The sequence below is a fragment of the Rhea americana genome, unplaced genomic scaffold (genome assembly GCF_003343005.1).
Source record: "Rhea americana isolate MKP2758 unplaced genomic scaffold, rheAme1 scaffold_57, whole genome shotgun sequence".
In the NCBI taxonomy this organism is placed as follows: domain Eukaryota; kingdom Metazoa; phylum Chordata; class Aves; order Rheiformes; family Rheidae; genus Rhea; species Rhea americana.
Window position 1 is genome coordinate 3990143 of NW_028186723.1, and position 7070 is coordinate 3997212.

A 7070-nucleotide genomic window follows, 5' to 3' on the forward strand; every position below is an offset into this window, starting at 1 on the left:
CTGCTGCCACATCACATGATAAAGACCAACACACATGCTGCACATGCAGTGCTAATAGCAACGGGTACAGCCCTGTAATTAGAAAAATATTATGGAATCTGCACTAGTATCTATATAAAGCAATTAGGAAAACATTTCTGTATTATTACTTCTTTCCATTTTTATTTAGTGCTCATTTCCATCATCTTGCCTGTGCCTTGCTTTCCATTCTTTGTCACCAATAGTTTTCCAGTGATTATTTTTGCTTAGAAGACTTACTAATCACAGAATATGAACACTACTGCCTGCAGGATGTATTTGCCATTTCATAAGAAAGAAATCTTTCATAAATACCGTTTGCTTAACCATCATAAGCATCTGCTTGTCACATTCAGAGATCACAGTATGTTCAGGAAACAGTCACACGGATCTGAACTGAAGGGTTTCAGAAATTCAAATAAATAATCAAGTGCCCTTTAACTGTCGACACACTCTTCAGGAGGAGTCTGATGCTCTGATTCAAGACACTCAGTTTTCATACTAGCTCAGTGTACCAGCCTTGTTTACTTGGTACAAAGCCACGAGAAAGACATTTCTCTTGTTCTGTTTGTGAACAGATGCATCTTAACACACTTTCCCCCCCCCCCTTTTACTGAAATCTAATTCAATTTCTAACTTTAATTTTGTTCTAAGTTTCTCTCTCATTAACTCTTCAAGGAGAAAACTGTTTTGAAAATGGTCAAGCGAAAATATTCAATTTTATGTATTTTACTCAATATTATTTTTTGAGTCTCTATAAGAAATGATTAAATCACATTGACTATGTTTTAGGCTTATGAGTATACAATAAACAAAGTCAAAATATTGTTTATTGTATACAATCTGGTTTAACATTTTACTCATAAGCCTACTTTACTACTACTTTAACAATTAGAGAAATATAATAATGACAACAGTGGGGAAAATAGCAGCAAGGAAAACCCGCAATTTTCTCTCTACACACTCCTAAGAAATAGTGCCACTTAAGGTCCTGTGGAGGCTTAGGTGAAGGTCACCACTCCTCTAAATCTTACTAAGTCACACCACCAACTTCTCCACGGAACTTCTCACTTCAAGCAGAAGCAACAGAATTCTACTTTTTAGGAGGAATTTTTCCCTCTTTGAAACATTGATTCAGCTCAGGTTTTGTTAAGCTAAAAATGATCATGCATTCCAGTACAGGCAATAAGTTTTGAATGTGTAAACATATGTAGGATTTTTTTTTTTATTTCAGCACAGTAGAAATGCACTTTCTAAAAGAGATAACAATGCAAATATGTTTTAGTTAGCACCAGTAATTGTCTGAGTCTTCTCCCAAATTATCCTCTTCCAAAAAATAATTTTCCCTTGGGAAACCTCAAACTAATGACCACCACCAGAATGCTCACTATTGCAACTATTGAAACAAGATTTCAGGGAGGGAGAGAGAGAAGGGAAGGACAAAAAAAGAAAGAGGATCCAATAGATTACTATAACCCATATGAATTTCTATAAATGTAAGGCTTAAAGAGTTTGGTACTGATAAGATGGTTCCCTTATACCTACCATAAACAGCCTGCAGGCTTTTTAACAAACAAACAAAAAACCAACTCAAAGACAAATCTATTTTCATTATTAAAAATAAGGAAGAATAAAAAAGAAAGTTACTAAGACATTCCAGTAAAAATGCAGACATAAAAAATTACATACGCAAAACAAAGATGTTTCAGAAATAATTTTAGACTATTTTCAGCACATTACATATAGAAATCTTTTGCTACAGCAAAGTCTGATAAAATAATGCTCAGCACAAGCCTCATTTTCTGCTAATTAAGACAGAATAGTAGCTATAATTTCAATTTTGAAAATAGAGAGTTTTATTTTCTTAAACTAATGCAACAATGAATTAAAGAAAAAATATTCTAAAATGCTAACACAGTTGTCTATAAAAATATGCAAAATACATGTGATTATACGGACTTCGAGTTGCATAGGATTTACAGGCTAATTAAATTTACTAAAAATACGGGATTGAAAAGTTCTCACAAAATTTCTAAGTTACAACAAAGGCTTACACTCACACTCCTAATGATGAAACCAATTTGTAAAATCTCTGACAGAAAAAAACAATCTAACAGACTGCATATTTCCACTGGTATTAGTAACATACAAATATGCAAAAAAATGCATTTAATTTGGGATAAATACTGCTTGGTGGCATTCCACCCTTTTTTTAAGCTAGCAACTATCATCTATATAAGATAATTTATTGAGTTCGTAAATTTCCAAAATTAAAAATAATCATCAAGCAAACTGTTATTTTAAGGAGATTTTAATTGCTTAATTAATTATTTAAGTGAACTGCTGACAGATTGTTTAGAGATAACCCAATCAAATTTATTATGAGAAAGTGACTAGAAAGACTATTTCCTACTGGAAATTGGTGAATGAATACAGGGAAAGACTATTACGTTATGTAACACAGGTTGCACTGCAAAACCGCATACAAGCAAGCTGTAATAAATGCATGTAACAACAGTCAGGTGTCACAAAGTTTCCCACCTTTTTCTTCATGGTAGAGAAAGCCTATGATCTACTCCACCTTTTAAAAAACACAGTCACATATAACTAAAAGAGCTCTGAGAACTGCTTTCTTGCAGAGCCATCGCTGCTAGTCTTTTGTTCAGTCAAACAGGATTGCAACAGAACAATAACGCGTGTTCTCCTCCCTGAGGAGAGGCCACATTTCCTACTTTTGTACTGCCTCTAAATTTCCAGCCTAAGAACAATCCTATTGTGAGACAAATTGAATTACAAAGCTGTCTTCAGAAAACATTTACAGCAGGAATACCAAAACGCACTTAATATGAAAGTGAAGCTATTTTTCAGTATATTATATTTAAAAGTAGGCTTTTAGCTAAAATTCCCAATAACATAATTTAGTTAAACAGATAGATATTAATTGTATTCCCACATCCTGTCGACTGCATGTTACTTTCAGTGAGTCAATCTTCACGTCTCAAGACTTCCTATGTAAAGAGATTATACCTTTCTAGCTCAAGCTCATTATTACAAAGGTAGAATTTTTTATTCACCACATTGAGTAAAAAAGAAATAAAAGATCGTACACCCTGCAAGTGAACCTCTAGTCAAGGAACTGTAAAAGAAACCTTGATAGGAAACTAAGCATCTCCATTAATCTCCAGTAGTCTCTGTCCTCACTTGAACTAGATCCTCATCACAGTAGTTGGCTCAGGATTTGGGGTAAAACTGTTTTGTTTTCATAGATTGCTCTTACGAATTCAAGGCTCTCAGTTGTAAACTCCAAACAAGAAAAAAAAATGTTTTCTATTTGGTTGTCTATTGTTTTAAATACTAATCCAGTATTTTCAGCTTCCTTCTTAACTATAACCAGTAACCAAAGTTACAGGAATTGATGGATCGCAATCAGTGGAATGCAATTGTAATAAATGGTCTGCAGTTGATCCATTAGCTACTTAAGGGTAGCCTGAAAAAAAAAGGGGGGGAAGGGTGAGGGGTTTAAGGCAGGACAATAATCTGGGAAATCCGGGAGTAACTACTGACAGTGTAACAGTTGAGAAATGTTACAGTTGAGAAATGTTACTAAAAGCTACTTGAAAGTGTAATATCTTATTAAGCATTCACAAGTTGTTACCGAGGTCTGGGAGGCAAATTTTCATTTTATCTTTATTAGACCACTTTCAAGTGAGGTCTAATGCTGCTATATCCTTTTTCAACAAGGTCAAAAGACAATGTTCATGTGCAAGTCACAAATCTTTGATGGACAAAGCAACTCAACCCATATATCCAAAAACCTCCTTTTTGCTTCCAGACCTGTTATGTGATACTAAACAAATACTGGAAGACAGATCTTGTGGGAGAAGGATTTATTCTTAAACAGTAGTTGCCAAATCTTTGTAAACTCATCTTTTCCACAGAAGCAACTGGCATATTGTAGTTGCACTAGAAAACAAACACCGTACCTAAACATCTCAAAATCCTGCTTGGATATAGCATGCTATTGGAAAAACCAAACAAAACAAAAGAATCCAAGAGCCTTAGAAAGCACCTCGTACTAGAAGCATATAGTGCCTTTCTGGTTTGCTTTTAAATTATCATTAAATGCTACTTCACATCACAAACCAGGTCAGATTACTAAAAGGTAATTAAATGAAAGTTATTCAATTAATATACAAGATTAAAGATTTTATACTTAAAACAGGATAATATTTCCATATATACAAAGCACAACAAAAAAGTTTTCAGGCACTGCCTGTAGTCAGTATGTCTTCCTCATGCTAAGAACTTCTACACTTTATTGATGCCATATTTCCCAGAGTCACTGCAATAGCAATAGAACCAAACTCACATTCTCTCATCTCATCAGCATTTCACCCAAAGCTAGTACCAAAACTGCATTTACAAACAAAACAAAACAAGCCACACACACTCCCCTCATTCAAGTGTTTTCAAATTCCTGAATAACCCTATAACCCTATTCTTCCTTCCAGTTCAAGTTCTGTGAAAATAAATATAATTCAATGTTTTACTTTAATCGATGTTTTACTTTAACAAATCTGGCTCATATTACTATTAATTAGCATTCAYTACTGTATGATGATTGTTTTGTGGGCCATAAGCCCCCCCCCCCCCAAAGAGAAGAGGACAAGAGTCTTTTACACCTTAGTTTAATAAGACTATTGGCTAAATTAACTGCTCCCACCAGTGAGTAGTTAACTGTAATGCTTTCAGTTGCATTAGGAACAAAAGGATGAAGCTATTTGGCCAAAGATATCCAAAGAAGTATGTGTTTCTCTTCATTTCATCTATTAAGAATATACCCAAAATCATAGTGCAAATATAATTGTTAACGGCTGAATACAGAGAACGACAAACTTCAAAACTCTCAGGATTCTATTTCCTATTTTTATCATCATAAGCAGAAGGATTTATAGCTTGATTTTTTAAACACAGAAGGAGGCTAGAATTTTGCATATAGCTTTAACTAAAAAGTGAGAACGTTCCTATAATAAGTACTTCTAGGAAAAGTTTTAAATTTTTCTGGTTTTGTGAAGGAAGCTGGATGTCAGGGTGGTCCAGAAAGCACTGTTTATCTGTTTAAGACCACATTCATCATTTGTATTATAAAACTTCCAGTGCTATTTTTCTGCCATAAAATAAAACTAATGTCACATTTACAGATTTGAGTGACAGATTTACATCATGTAACACTAACTGAACATTTAAATCATAGTAAATAAGGTAAAAAGAGATCTTAAATCTCAAAAGAAAAGTTGAAAATATGAATATCTTTAGCATAAGGTTATTCTGTATGCTTTTTAAATCCTCAAATTTCATTTACCAAAGCAAAGAAGAACGAATTCAAATCTAGCAGAATTGTGTTTTGTAAAGCATCAGTTTACTTTTGTAAATCCTTTTATATTTGAAGACTAATATCTAAAATATCCTGGAAGAAATAACTGCTTTTTTTCTCTCTCTCTCTCTCTCTATCTCTCCAGTTTTGTGAGTAAGCAAAGGTTTGACAGACAACAGAATAAAACTCAAACGTAACAAAAATCATTTTAATATAGCCCTTTTTATCTCAGAAGTTACACTCGCAAGAGATACATAAAGTTCAAAAACATTGTGATTAACACCAGATAATAATTTATGTTTAAAGACTATTCTTACATTGTGTGTAACTTAGGATGAAGTTTACTGGCACAAACACTCTAAATTACTACAACCCACTCTAAAAAAGTAGGATCACATTAATGATACTGAAAAAGTACTTATCAGCTTACTTAAGCCTAGCAAGCCATTTGTTTAAACTTCTTAAAATGCAAACAGCTTAAATCAGTCTTCAAAAAGACAAAAAAAAAAAAAAAAGGAAAAGTAACACTCACTCTTATTTGAAAAATCATACTTTTTATTAAATCTACTACCACTGCTGATTTTTTAAAAATAACTCTCCAGCTTCTACCGATTTCACAAGGAACAAAGCCACAGAAGTACGTTAGAATTCATATTCAGTAGACTTCAGTAATTCAGAGTAGACTCCTGCTCTCCATAAAAATCAGCTAGTTCTAGCTTTACCCCCAATAGTTCACAAATAGCTTAACATCATAATGCGAGAGTGGGTGTATTTTATTCAAAGTTTAATAGAAACATTCTAACCAGTTGTAGCACTCCACCCATTGTATTACAGATATTCTCCCACAAACAAGTGGGTGGCTCATAAGCTTAAGGTCTCAATCAATATACCAACACACACGTACTTTTTAATCAAGATAACTTAAAAAAAAAAAAAAAAAAAAAAAGATTTTTTTCTTCAAAGACCTTGCACACACTTCCATCTGCTTAGACTACAGCCTTGTTACAGTGATACCAGTACCTTTGTGGTATCTTGAATAAGATGTTCAAAACTAACACTTTAAACTCTACAGTGGCTGATTAAAAAAAAAGAAAAAGTAGTAAATATTCATCTGGCTCCTTTGGCGGGGACAGGGAGGGGAGTCAGGGTCAGGGAAGTGGCAGACTTCTTTTCCTGCTTATCCAAAAGTAGTTGTTGTAAATACGGCAAGGAGAGCCTTAAAGACTTGTCATTATTGCCTGTATTGAAGAAAAAAAAAAGGTAAGAGAAGTCTGGAAGCAGATTTATCAAGACTCTTTATCAGCACACACAAGACCAATTTGACCAAGTACTAATTCTCTTTACATATCAAGAATATATTCTCCCCCAAATCTAAATTCCATAAATAGGTTTGAGATTTTTTTTTCTTTTTAAAGATTTTCTTCTTTGTTTTAATTATACGTGACCTAGCTGAAACCAATTCCTGGTTCAATTTAAGAAGAGAAACATGAAAATCCCTCTACACTTCAGTTTCAAGCAGGACAAGAGAAGTTCACTGTCTAACTAGAATGCCTGAATTGTTGTGGTTCTGCTCTAAATGGGCCAGAAGATGCAGAATGTGCTTCTTCACGCAGGCTGAAAGAGAAGCTGGATGTGGCTCAACAAACAGCTGCAAGCAGCTTTCAGACTTCCAAAAAAA

At 33.8% G+C, this 7070-nt stretch overlaps 1 protein-coding gene across 1 annotated transcript in view; it reads right to left on the reverse strand.

Moving 5' to 3' along the window:
* PDZD8 (PDZ domain containing 8) overlaps positions 1-7070 on the reverse strand; it is a 62648-nt gene that overhangs the window by 43126 nt on the left and 12452 nt on the right. The window lies entirely within an intron of this gene.